Source organism: Octopus sinensis, unplaced genomic scaffold (genome assembly GCF_006345805.1).
Source record: "Octopus sinensis unplaced genomic scaffold, ASM634580v1 Contig14619, whole genome shotgun sequence".
Classification (NCBI taxonomy): domain Eukaryota; kingdom Metazoa; phylum Mollusca; class Cephalopoda; order Octopoda; family Octopodidae; genus Octopus; species Octopus sinensis.
In genome coordinates, this window is record NW_021833284.1 from 1 (window position 1) to 14,804 (window position 14,804).

At 42.5% G+C, this 14,804-nt stretch overlaps 1 protein-coding gene across 1 annotated transcript in view; it reads left to right on the top strand.

The window, feature by feature from the left end:
* Positions 1 to 3,856: 3,856 nt before the first annotated feature.
* The window catches only part of LOC115230151 (nuclear pore complex protein Nup88), a 29,777-nt gene continuing 18,829 nt past the window's right edge, over positions 3,857 to 14,804 (top strand). Inside the window, exons 1-3 of the mRNA XM_029800363.2 lie at positions 3,857 to 4,002; positions 10,963 to 11,047; positions 12,548 to 12,652. The gene's annotated coding sequence lies outside the window, so the exon portion shown is untranslated. The remainder of the gene's footprint in view (positions 4,003 to 10,962; positions 11,048 to 12,547; positions 12,653 to 14,804) is intronic.

Here is a 14,804-nt window from a genome sequence, read left to right on the forward strand (position 1 = left end):
AGGTGTCAGCAACGAGGGGGGGTGCTGTTGGTGATGGTGATGATGATGATGATGGTGTTCGGCTTGCTATTGATGGTGATGGTGGTGGTAGTCGTGATTGGTGGTGGTGGTGGTGGTAGTGGTGATTGGTGGTGATGATGATGACAGTGATGATGATGGTGGTGTTCAGGTTGCTATCGGTGGTGGTGGTGATGATGATGATGGTGTTCGGGTTGCTATCGGTGATGATGATGATGATGATGATGGCCATTCACGTTGATAGTGGTGGTATGAAGAGTGACGATGGCAGAGATGAAGACAACGATTGTGGTGGTGGTGATGGTGATGATGGGGAGGTGGAGCGGGGCGGAGGCAGAGGAAGCGATGAAGAGAACTACACCATCTATTTCATATTTCACACTACAATTAATCTCCAGAGAAACTATAGGCTTAGAGCCTTTCATGATGGTGGTGGTGGTGGTGACGATGGTGGGTGGTGGTGGTGGTTAGTAGTAGTGGTGGTGGTGGTGGTGGTGGTGGTAGTAGTAGTGGTGGTCGTGGTGGATGGTGGTAGTAGTGGTGGTGGTGGTAGTGGTGGTGATGGTGGTGGTGGCAGTGGTGGTCGTGGTGGGTGGTGGTAGTAGTGGTGGTGGTGATGGTAGTAGTAGTGGTGTTGGTGGTGGTAGTAGTAGTGGTGGTGGTGGTAGTAGTGGTGGTGGTAGTGGTGATGGTGGGTGGTGGTAGTAGTGGTAATAGTGGTGATGGTGGTGGTGGCAGTGGTGAGCGTGGTGGGTGGTGGTAGTAGTGGTGGTGGTGGCAGTGGTGGTGGTGGTGGTGGCGCCAGTGCCTGTTGTTATTTGTTGCAGTTGCTGCTGCTGCTGCTGTGTATTCTTCAAAAGAATTTAGGATAATCTTTAACAAATGTGTAGGAACAAACACTTGTGAAGGTGGAAAAGATCTGCTACAGATGTGTGGGTGGGTGTGTGTGTGTTTGCATGTGTGCACATATGCGTGTGTGAGTGTAGGTGTGTATATCTATATATGTATGTTAGTATGTATATTTCTGTTTCTATGTATGTGTGTCTGTGTATGTTTGTATGTGTGTATATATCATGATCTATGTATATAATATATATATATATATATATATATAGGTGCAGGAGTGGCTGTGTGGTAAGTAGCTTGCTAACCAACCACATGGTTCCGGGTTCAGTCCCACTGCGTGACACCTTGGGCAAGTGTCTTCTACTACAGCCTCGGGCTGACCAAAGCCTTGTGAGTGGATTTGGTAGACGGAAACTGAAAGAAGCCCATCGTATATGTATATTATATATAGGCGCAGGAGTGGCTGTGTGGTAAGTAGCTTGTTTACCAACCACATGGTTCCGGGTTCAGCCCACTGCGTGACACCTCGGGCAAAGTGTCTTCTACTGTAGCCTTGGCCGACCAAAGTCTTGTGGGTGGATTTGGTAGACGGAAAGAAAGAAGCCTGTCGTATATATGTATATATATATATATATATATATATATATAGGTGCAGGAGTGGCTGTGTGGTAAGTAGCTTGCTAACCCACCACATGGTTCCGGGTTCAGTCCCACTGCGTGACACCTTGGGCAAGTGTCTTCTACTACAGCCTCGGGCTGACCAAAGCCTTGTGAGTGGATTTGGTAGACGGAAACTGAAAGAAGCCCATCGTATATGTATATATATATAGGCGCAGGAGTGGCTGTGTGGTAAGTAGCTTGTTTACCAACCACATGGTTCCGGGTTCAGTCCCACTGCGTGACACCTCGGGCAAAGTGTCTTCTACTGTAGCCTTGGGCCGACCAAAGTCTTGTGGGTGGATTTGGTAGACGGAAACTGAAAGAAGCCTGTCGTATATATGTATATATATATATATGCGTGTGTGTGTTTGTGTGTCTGTGTTTGTCCCCCTAGCATTGCTTGACAACCGATGCTGGTGTGTTTATGTCCCCGTCACCTGGCGGTTCAGCAAAAGAGACCGATAGAATAAGTACTGGGCTTACAAAGAATAAGTCCCGGGGTCGAGTTGCTCGATTAAAAGCGGTGCTCCAGCATGGCCGCAGTCAAAAAGAGAGAATAATGATAATAATATTAGGGAGTATAACTCCAAACTTACAGGGAAAAATTCAATTTAGAATTTAAATCAAATTTCACAATATTAATATATAATATATATAAATTAGAGAAAAACCACTTTTATGTAATTCAAGTTATGTGATCTAGTTATATGTTTTAAAAAAATATATATTTTAATTTTCATTTATGATATGGTTTATGTCATTCTCTTTCTCTCTCTCTCTCTCTTTTTCTCGCTCTCTCTCCATCTCCTTTCTCCTCTCTGTCTTTTCTCTCTTTGCATCCCTCTCTCCATCACTCTCTATCTACCTATCTATGTATCTTTCACTCTCCATCTCTTCTTTCTCTCTCTCTCTCTCTCTCTCTGCCTCTCTCCATCACTCTCTCTCTCTCTGTCTATCTGTTTGAATTGCATAATTGTGGCTTTTCTCTAATTTATATATATATACATACATAGGTGCAGGAGTGGCTGTGTGGTAAGTAGCTTGCTTACCAACCCCATGGTTCCGGGTTCAGTCCCACTGCATGGCACCTTGGGCAAGTGTCTTCTACTATAGCATTGGGCCAACCAAAGCCTTGTGAGTGGATTTGGTAGACGGAAACTGAAAGAAGCCTGTCATACATGTGTGTTTGTGTTTGTCCCCCCCCCCCCCCCCCACATCACTTGACAACTGATGTTGGTGTGTTCTATGTACCTGTGACTTAGCGGTTCAGCAAAAGAGACCGATAGAGTGAGTACTAGGTTTACAAAGAATAAGCACTGGTGTCGATTTGTTTGACTAAAGGCGGTGCTCCAGCATGGCCGCAGTCAAATGACTGAAACAAGTAAAAGAGAGTAAAAGAGTATACCATTTAAGACAATCTTTTGCGTTTTTTGCATGGATGGTACATCAGGAATCATCCTCAAATAATTTTCTGTTCCTTTTTCGGTCATTCCAAGTGCTCCTGCAGTCACTGGTATTGTAACCGTCTTGAGATCTCTTTCTCTTTTACTTGTTTCAGTCATTTGACTGCGGCCATGCTGGAGCACCGCCTTTAGTCGAGCAAATCGACCCCGGGACTTATTCTTTTGTAAGCCCAGTACTTATTCTATCGGTCTCTTTTGCCGAATCGCTAAGTGACGGGGATGTAAACACACCAGCATCGGTTGTCAAGCGATGCTAGGGGGACAAACACAGACACACAAACATACACACGTATATATACAACAGGCTTCTTTCAGTTTCCGTCTACCAAATCCACTCACAAGGCATTGGTCGGCCCGGGGCTATAGCAGAAGACACTTGCCCAAGATGCCACGCAGTGGGACTGAACCCGGAACCATGTGGTTGGTTAGCAAGCTACTTACCACACAGCCACTCCTGCACCTATATGCCACATTTTTTTTTTTTCAATCAGCAAATCTTTCTATTTTCTGAGCTTATCGAATTCTTTTGCTGAGATATAATGATCGCAAGGTATGCTCATGTGAATCAATAAACAGACTTTATTGTTTGGGTCTTTCACAACAACATCTGGTTTATTAGCTTTGATTTATCATCATTATTATTATTATTATTATCAATAATAATAATAATGATAATAATAATAATGATGATAATAATAATAATCAATTCTTTTTTATCATGCGTGTCAGCCCTTGTGGCCAATAAAAAAGAATTGATTATTATTATTATCATCATTATTATTATTATTATCATTATTATTATTATTATCATCATTATTATTATTATCATTATTATTATTATCATTATCATTATTATTATTATCATTATTATTATTATTATCATTATTATTATTATTCCTCCACACTTTCCTTTCAGACGTAAGCTGTGAAGAACGTTACCACTGTTTCCATTCAGCAGGGATCCATTCTGTCTCTCTCCCCTGGCTCATACATTACGAAGAATTCTGTAACAACGGTTTGTGTATTATTATTATTATTATTATTATTATTATTATTATTATTATAATGGTGGTGGTGCTGGTGGTGGCAAGCTGGCAGAATTGTTAGCATACCAGGCAAAATGCTGAGCGGTTTTTACATTCTTAGTTCAGATTTCACCTAGGTCGACTTTGCATTTCATCTTTACAGGTTCGATAAATTAAGTACCAGTGAAACACTGGGGTTCATGTAATCAAACTATTCCCTTCTTCCAAAATTCCAAGCCTTATGCCTATAGTAGAAAGGATTATTTTTATTATTAATTATTATTATTATTATTATTGTTGTTATTATTATTATTATTATATTATTATTATTATTATTATTATGTGAGAGAGCAGTGCATGCCATCAAAGTGACACTGGGGTAAAATATACGAAGCCCAGTATACCCATCATGACTACCCGTCTGATAAGGGTACACCAGGCACATGCATCACAACCATATGTGCGCGACATGGTGATCTCATATCAAGATAAACAGCACATGACCTTGCAGGTGGGGCCCAGTTAGAATTTTCTTCAGGTTGAGTAGCCCATCCTCTCAAAGGGTCCTTGAATAACGGTTGTTTAAGGATGTTGAAAGAACCACCCATTTTTCCAGGTGGTGAATTATTCAAACCCCAAAGAATCCTCTCAACACATGGTTATGATGCTCCCCCACTACTTCTGCTCGTGATCAGAGATGCACATACGTCAGACACTAAGGGACATGCTCAACTGTTACGGTCAATCAAACAACTGACAAGCAAATCTGTGGTATTGAGCAGAATATTTGCTGTAGGCCATCTTTTATACCAAGACAAAACAATGTACATGATAACACTTCCTTATTATTATTGAAGATATCGTGTGTACCAGGGATGTGTACTGTTTGTCAAGTCACAACAAGGACCCCAGGCAGACAGTACTTTACGCAGTATGCATGCAGTTCCACGTAAAGCCGATTTTTGTAATACACCAAAGATGGTAGGGTATTTCTAAAGTTCTCAGATGTTTCTTCAGGTAGGGAGATATTGGACCCAATGCTTCGATGACAACAGGGACAACCTTTTAAGCTGGCTTTCTTCTCTCTCTCTCCCTTCTTCTCTTCCCTCCTCGCCCCACTCCGCCTCATTATAACATGTTACTGTTATGTCTTCAAACTAATCAAGGCAACAGGGTATCCACTATGTGGTCACTTGTCCTTCTAGAAATAGCAGCCAAATCTAGCCTACCACAAATTAACGCTTTACTGTCTTGGAAAAAAAATGAAGGAGAAAATGAGAACACATTTGATGATGTAGTCTTAGATATATAATGCCTAGATAGACACACAAGAAAAGTAAAAACTGGTCATAATTAACACATTGATCATCATCTTGTTGACAAAACTACTCAGACTGCATCTTAACCTTTTAATTCTTTACTACCCACAAGGGGCTAAACACAGAGGGGACAAGCAAGGACAGACAAACAGATTAAGTCGATTACATCGACCCCAGTGCGTAACTGGTACTTATTTAATCGACCCCGAAAGGATGAAAGGCAAAGTCGACTTCGGCAGAATTTTAACTCAGAACGTAATGCCAGACGAAATACCTATTTCTTTACTACCCACAAGGGGCTAAACATAGAGGGGACAAACAAGGACAGACAAACAGATTAAGTCGGTTATATCGACCCTAGTGTGTAACTGGTACTTAATTTATCGACCCCGAAAGGATGAAAGGTAAAGTCGACCTCGGCAGAATTTGAACTCAGAACGTAATAGCAGACGAAATACGGCTACGCATTTTGCCCGGCGTGTTAACATTTCTGCCAGCTCGCCGCCTTTTACCCACAAGGTAAAGTGATTGACGTTAGGAAGGGCATCCAGCCGTAGAAACCATGCTAAATCAGACACTGGCGCACAATGCAGTCCTTAAACCCACTAGATCCTATCAAAGTGTCCAACCCATGCCAGCAAGGAGCATGGACGTTAAATGACGATGTCAGAGTGTTGTACAAAATGCCTTGAAGTTCTTGTTCGTTTCCTGTTGGTTTCTGATTTCATGTATAAGATCTTTTCGGTTTGAACGGCAGGGGTTGGGGATCTTTTCGGTTTGAACGGCAGTTTTTTCTAGCGGTGTCATATGAAATTGTCACTCATAATTATGACCCTAGTATCGATCTATTGCATTTCAATCTGTTTTATGGTTAGGGTTAAGGGATCTTTTCGGTTTGACTGGCAGTTTTTTTTAGCGGTGTCATATGAAATTGTCACTCATAATTATGACCCTAGTATCGATCTATTGCATTTCAATCTGTTTTAGGGTTAGGGGATCTTTTCGGTTTGAATGGCAGTTTTTTTCTAGCGGTGTCATATGAAATTGTCACCCATAATTATGACCCTAGAATCGATCTATTGCATTTCAATCTGTTTTAGGGTTAGGGGATCTTTTCGGTTTGAACGGCAGTTTTTTTCTAGCGGTGTCATATGAAATTGTCACCCATAATTATGACCCTAGTATCGATCTATTGCATTTCAATCTGTTTTAGGGTTAGGGGGAAGGGTATCCTTTTTTCTTCACAATTGTAAATAAACCCAATCTGTTTCTTAAACGAGGGACATATTCATACGGCACAGAATGTTTCTTTTTACCTCAATGGACGTCATTGATTGGTTGAAATTGCAGGAATTGAAGAAAAAAAACAACAAATATCTTACAAACTATAGAATTTTCTCAATAAAGCCAAGAGAAAAAGATGTTTTATAAACACATTCTACCAGTATACGAAGTTTAAAAGTGTTTAGTTACGTGGAAATTATTTTAAAAAACTGCCGTTCAAACCGAAAAGATCCCGTGTATATTTTCCTTAAGCGGGAGATTGCCTTAATTTTTCGATAATTAGTCTTTTATACATGTGTTCTGTTTGCTGGAGACTGCTACTTAATTGCAGACAGAGAGAGAGAGAGAGAGGAGAAAAAAAACAAAAAAAAAAAGCAAGCGTGCGTGTGTGCAATTAAAGGGAGAGAATCGCTTCTAAGGTTTTTTTCTTCTCATTTTGTGTTTTGAAAATTCTTATCAGAGAGTGAGACGTTGTGAGAAGATACATATATTTCATATGATTTTTTTATTATTCTTAATAATGGTGCAGGAGTGGCTGTGTGGTAAGTAGCTTGCTTACCAACCACATGGTTCCGGGTTCAGTTCCACTGCGTGGCATCTTGGGCGAGTGTCTTCTGCTATATCCCCGGGCCGACCAATGTCTTGTGAGTGGATTTGGTAGACGGAAACTGAAAGAAGCCTGTCGTATATATGATATATATATATATATATATATTATATTATATATATATATAGGCGCAGGAGTGGCTGTGTGTAAGTAGCTTGCTAACCCACCACATGGTTCCGGGTTCAGTCCCACTGCGTGGCATCTTGGGCAAGTGTCTTCTGCTATAACCCCGGGCCGACCAATGCCTTGTGAGTGGATTTGGTAGACGGAAACTGAAAGAAGCCTGTCGTATATATGTATATATAATATATATATATATATAATATATATAGGCGCAGGAGGGCTGTGTGTAAGTAGCTTGCTAACCAACCACATGGTTCCGGGTTCAGTCCCACTGCATGGCATCATGGCAAGTGTCTTCTGCTATAACCCCGGCCCCGACCAAGCCTTGTGAGTGGATTTGGTAGACGGAAACTGAAAGAAGCCTGTCGTATATATGTATATATAATATATATATGTGTATATATATATATATATAATATAATATATATATTATATATATAGGCGCAGGACTGTGGCTGTGTGGTAAGTAGCTTGCTAACCAACCACATGGTTCCGGGTTCAGTCCCACTGCATGGCATCATGGGCAAGTGTCTTCTGCTATAACCCCGGGCCGACCAATGCCTTGTGAGTGGATTTGGTTAGACGGAAACTGAAAGAAGCCTGTCGTATATATGTATATATATATATATATATGGATATAATATATATATCATTATATATAAGATATATATATATATATATATAATATATATATAGCGCAGGAGTGGCTGTGTGTAAGTAGCTTGCTAACCAACCACATGGTTCCGGGTTCAGTCCCACTGCATGGCATCATGGGCAAGTGTCTTCTGCTAACCACGGGCCGACCAATGCCTGTGAGTGGATTGGTAGACGGAAACTGAAAGAAGCCTGTCGTATATGTGTATATAATATATATATATGTATGTGTGTCTGTTTGTCCCCTAGCATTGCTTGACAACCGATGCTGGTGGTGTACGTCCCCGTAACTTAGCGGTCGGGCAAAAGAGACCGATAGAATAAGTACTGGGCTTACAAAGAATAAGTCCAGAGTCGATTTGTTCGACTAAAGGTGGTGCTCCAGCATGGCCGCAGTCAAATGACTGAAACAAGTAAAAGAGAAAGAGATACGCACACACATAAATCTATACTCTTTACTCTTTTACTTGTTTCAGTCATTTGACTGCGGCCATGCTGGAGCACTGCCTTTAGTCAAGCAAATCAACCCCAGCACTTATTCTTTGTAAGCCTAGTACTTACTCTATCGGTCTCTTTTGCTGAACCGCTAAGTTACAGGGACGTAACAAGCTATGTTGGGGGACAAACACACACACACACATATATATATATATACATATATACGACAGGCTTCTTTCAGTTTCCGTCTACAAAATCCATTAGCAAGGCTTTGATCAGCACGAGGCTATAGTAGAAGACACTTCCCCAAGGTCCCACACTGAGGGACTGAACCTGGAACCGTGTGGTTGGTAAGCAAGCTACATACCACACAGCCACTCCTGCGGCTATATATGTGTTTATTATATATACATATATATATATATTTCTTTTAATAAATACTGTGATAGATGGACAGGCAAACGGACAGATAAATGGATGGATAGATAGATAGATAGAGAGACAGACAGATAGATAGATAGGTAGATAGATAGACAGACAGACAGATAGATAGACAGACAGACAGATAGATAGATAGACAGATAGATAGGCAGATAAATAGATAGATAGATAGGCAGATAGATAGATAGATAGATAGGCAGATAGATAGACAGACAGACAGATAGATAGACAGACAGACAGATAGATAGATAGACAGACAGACAGACAGATAGATAGATAGTTAGATAGACTGACAGATAGATAGATAGTTAGATAGATTGATAGACAGACAGACAGACAGGTAGATAGATAGATAGATTGATAGACAGACAGACAGATAGATAGACAGACATAGATAGATAGATAGGTAGACAGGCAGACAGATAGATAGATAGACCGACAGTAAGATAGATAGGTAGACAGACAGAGAGATAGACAGACAGACAGTTAGTTAGATAGATAGATAGATAGATAGACAGTTAGATAGAAACACGCACACAGCAGATACCTGCATAGACAGACAGGCATAAATAAATACACAGAGAGGGAGAGATAGACAAATGGCTGTTTCTGTCTGTCTATTGGTGGACTTATAGACGCTGTGACACACGCTCGCACATGTCCCCATGTCTGTCCCACCTCCCATCTCTAACAAAAGTCTCTGTTGTTCTGCAATGTTCTTGGATGTCTTTCATTATCTCTTGATTATGTGTTTTGTGACCAATGAATCACACACACACCCCCACACCCTCTTTTACTCCGTTGCCCCCCAACCCACCCCACCACCGTGATACAATAGCATAAAGAACCTGGTTTCCATTGCAGTCAGTCATGTGCATCAGATGTCTTTTTCTTCCTTTATACATATATATATGTATATGTATATATGTATATAGGCGCAGGAGTGGCTGTGTGGTAAGTAGCTTGCTTACCAACCACATGGTTCTGGGTTCAGTCCCACTGCGTGACATCTTGGGCAAGTGTCTTCTGCTATAGCCCTGGGCCGACCAATGCCTTGTGAGTGGATTTGGTAGACGGAAACTGAAAGAAGCCCGTCGTATATATGTATATATATATATATGTGCGTGTCTGTGTTTGTACCCCTAGCATTGCTTGACAACCGATGCTGGTGTGTTTATGTCCCCGTCACTTAGCGGTTCGGCAAAAGAGACCGATAGAATAAGTACTGGGCTTACAAAGAATAAGTCCCTGGGTCGATTTGCTTGACTAAAGGCGGTGCTCCAGCATGGCCACAGTCAAATGACTGAAACAAGTAAAAGAGTATATGTATATATATAGGAGTGGCTGTGTGATAAGAAACTTGCTCCTCAACCACATGGTTCTGGGTTCAGTCCCACTGCGTGGCACCTTGGGCAAGTGTCTTCTACTCTAGCCTCGGGTCGACCAAAGCCTTGTGAGTGGATTTGGTAGACAGAAACTGAAAGAAGCCCGTCATATATATGTATATACTCTTTACTCTTTTACTTGTTTCAGTCATTTGACTGCGGCCATGCTGGAGCACCACCTTTAGTCGAGCAAATCGACCCCAGGACTTATTCTTTTGTAAGCCCAGTACTTATTCTATCAGTCTCTTTTTGCTGAACCGCTAAGTGACGGGGACGTAAACACACCAGCATCAGTTGTCAAGCGATGTGGTAGGGGGACACAGACACGCATACATATATATATATATATACATATATATATATATACACGACAGGCTTCTTACAGTTTCCGTCTACCAAATCCACTCACAAGGCATTGGTCGGCCCGAGGCTATAGCAGAAGACACTTGCCGGAACCGTGTGGTTGGTAAGCAAGCTACTTACCACACAGCTACTCCTGCGCCTATATATATATATGTATGTTTGTGTTTGCGGATAAATTGCAGATAAATTCTAACAAAATCTTAACTGGTCCTCCAAGGGCCAGTTAGACCCCGGTTTCGCATCCCACAGTAATGGTCAGTCTTTTGGTTAGCATTAGACTCCCTTCTCAAGGATACGCTGGCTGACCCCAATATTTTGTATTTTGTATCATTTCAGCCAATGAAGAGAACATCCCAAATATATCCCAGTCAGAGAAATGCCTTGTCGAACATGTCCTGTGTACGAAACCTCTCAACTCCAGGTATTGAATCCTTCATTTGCTCTGTTTGATTAAGGCGGCAGTCTTACTCATTCTGTTATTTCTTTGTGGGTTTAGTTAAGTTAATCTTTTGGCTCAAAAAGCAAAAAGCAAGGCCATGTAGAGGGACATGGAGTTATGCACAGGGAGGGTGTTCATGCAAAGAGTTCAGGCCATTTCTGGTCAAGAGAGACTCTGAACCGAGCGGTCGTTGGCATCTTCACTATCTCGTCCGGCAGTTTATTCCACGGATCCGCAACCCGGACGGAGAAAGCCCCTCTCCTTCGAATGAGATGAAATCGGCGCAGATAGAGCTTTTTGGAGTGACCCCGCAGCCGACGCTCTGGAGCAGGAGTGAAGAACAGCTCTTTCGAGAGGTTACACTTTCCGCTTATGATGTTGTGAGCAAGAATGAGATCACCACGGCAGCGGCGTTTTGTAAGTGTTTGTACATGTTTGTGGTGGGGTTGAGAAAGATGGAGAGAAAGAGTAAGGGAGGGACAGTGACATTGCATGCATGTGTGTTGTGGTGTATAATGGTATAGGGATTGTGTGTGCATATGTTTATATATTTATATGTGATATATAGGGATTGTGTGTGTGTGTGCGCGCCCCTTGCACACATGTATATGTTTGTATATTTGTAAGTTAGAAAGATTGATTGTGTGTGTGTGTATATATATATATATATATATATATATATATATATATATATATATAACAAATTAATAAATAAAACATGCATATATACATACATATATGTACGTACCTACCTCTACATGTATATATACGTGCATATATGGGTACAGGACACCAAAAAAACGTTGAACACAATGAGAAATGAAAACATAAACACAAAACCAAGGAAATGGACATTTTTCTTAAACAATGGAAAATTAGAGTACAGGACATACAACACAAGGAAAATTCCCCTTCTTCAGTCACCTCTGTTTACGTGCCACCCCAAGCTAGTGGCACATAAAAAGCACCATCCGATTGTGGCCGTTTACCAGCCTCGTCCAGCCCCCATGCTCGTGGCACGTAAAAGGCACCATCCAATCGTGGCTGTTTGCCAGCCTCATCCGGCCCCCGTGCCAGTGGCACGTAAAAAGCCTCGTCTGGTACGTAAAAAGTACCATCCGATTGTGGCCGTTGCCAGCTTCGTCTGGCCCCCATGCCGGTGGCATGTAAAAGCACCATCCAATCGTGGCCGTTTGCCAGCCTCATCTGGCACCTGTGCCGGTAGCACGTAAAATACACCCACTACACTCACGGAGTGATTGGCGTTAGGAAGGGCATCCAGCCGTAGAAACATTGCCAGATCAGACTGGGCCTGATGCAGCCTCCTGGCTTCCCAGACCCCAGTTGAACCGTCCAACCCCATGGAAAGCGGACGCTAAACGATGATGATGATGATGACGACTTTCATTGCCAACCAATATGTAACTCACTCTCATGTTTAAGTTTGTATATATTAGTATCTGTCTCTTTTTTTCTTTCCAGCCCACAGTTTCCGGTCCTCGGCCTTGGAACTACCACCAACCATCTTCTTGGTAAAACAATCATTGTGCTTACCAGTGAGCTGGAATTTCTCACCATACCACTCAAGTAAGTGTACACTCACACTCACACACACTCATACACACACGCACTCACACTCACTCACACACACACTCACACTCACACCCACACTCACACACATTTTTGTATCGTAGCCCTATTTGTTTCATCCATCCATCCCTGTTCTCCACTCACTCTTCCTGCGAGCATCATTGTCATTGGATTAGGGCCCTCAGGCACCTCCTCCATAGGGTCCTATCAGAAGAACCCGTTACATCTTCCAGCTGAGTTCCCAAAGGTGACCAGCTAAAACTTTGGCTATCATCCACCCATCTCATTCTTGGTCTACCCCTAATTCTCCTACCAGTTGAGAGGGTAGAGTCCTCAGGCTCTTTCCTTTTGGGGTCCTATCAGAAGCTAGTGTTAGGAACATAAATTGTGACTAAGATTTGGTGGAAGATTTTAATTCAAAACTTAGGAAAACAAGACATTTGTACTACAGAGCTAGAGGTGGTTTCGGCCGGGTTGGTATCAAAAGGGTTAAAAATATCATGGTGACTTTAACCCTTTTGTTACCATATTTGTGTTGAGGTGCTCTGTGTTTCTTTCAATTAATTTTAAATATAACAAAGAATTTAGTAAAATAACTTAGTTATCATTAAGCTAGTGTTAGGAACATAAATTGTGACTAAGGTTTGGTGGAAAAATTTAATTCATAATTTATGAAAACAAGACAAAATATCAAATCGAAATAGTAGTTGTGATACCTGTGCCGGTGGCACGTAAAAAGCACCATCCGAATGTGGCCGATGCCAGCACCGCCTTGACTGGCTTCTGTGCTGCTGGCACGTAAAAAGCACCAACCGAACATGGCTGATGCCAGCGCTGCCTTGACTGGCTTCTGTGCCGGTGGCACGTAAAAAGCACCAACCGATCGTGGCTGCTGCCAGACTCCTCTGGCACGTAAAGAGCACCCACTACACTCACGGAGTGGTTGACGTTAGGAAGGGCATCCAGCTGTAGAAACACTGCCAGATAAGACTGGAGCCTGGTGCAGCCTCCTGGCTTCCCAGACCCCGGTCGAACCATCCAACCCGTGCTAGCACGGAAAACGGACGTTAAACGATGATGATGATGATGAAGACATTTGTACTACAGAACCAGAGGGGGTTTCAGCCAGGTTGGTAATGAAAGGACTAAGAACATTTATGTACACTGTCACTGTTTAATATTCGTTGTTCTTTTTAAGTATCACCTGCACTGGTAAGGATCACTAAGTAACTTTGAAAGATTCCTTGTCTTGCAAAGTTACCTGGTGACCCTGCCAGTGCTGGTGTTCTGTGAAAAGCATCCAGTCCACACTGTAAAGTGGTTGGCATTTGGAAGGGTATCCAGCTGTAAAAACCATACCAAAACTGACCTCACCTGCGTGAGTGCCATGTAAAAAGCTCTCAGTCCACTGTCTGGGGTGGCTGGCATTAGGAGGGGCATCTAGATGTAAAAACCTTGCCAAAATTTACCTCACCTGTGCTTATGATATGTAGAAAATTAACACCAGATACCAGTACCAGTGAGGGGACAGGGCTTTAGTACACCAACCTCCACTCAGCCCCCTCTACAGAGTAGTTTGTGTTAGGAAGGGCATCTAGAACACTCAACTGTAAAAACCATGCCAAAACTAACCTCACCTGTATGAGTAACATGTAGAAAGCATTCAGTCCATTGTCTGGGGTGGTTGGTATTAGGAGGGGCATCTAGCTGTAAAAACCTTGCCAAAATTTACCTCGCCTGTGCAAGTCATCATCATCATCATCATCATCATCATCATCATTTAGCGTCCGCTTTCCATGCTAGCATGGGTTGGACGGTTCAACTGGGGTTTGGGAAGCCAGAAGGCTGCACCAGGCCCAGTCTGATCTGGCAATGTTTCTACGGCTGGATGCCCTTCCTAACGCCAACCACTCCATGAGTGTAGTGGGTGCTTTTTACATGCCAGACGGGGCTGGCAAACGGCCATGGTCGGATGGTGCTTTTTACGTGCCACCGGCACGGGGGCCAGGCAAGGCTGGCAAGTGCCATGTAAAAATCACTCAGTCCCCTCTGCAGGGTGGTTGGTGTTAGGAAGGGCATCCAGCCATAAAAACCATGCCAAAACAGACACAGAAGCATGGCACGGGCTCCTGTCTGGCCAGCTGCTGTC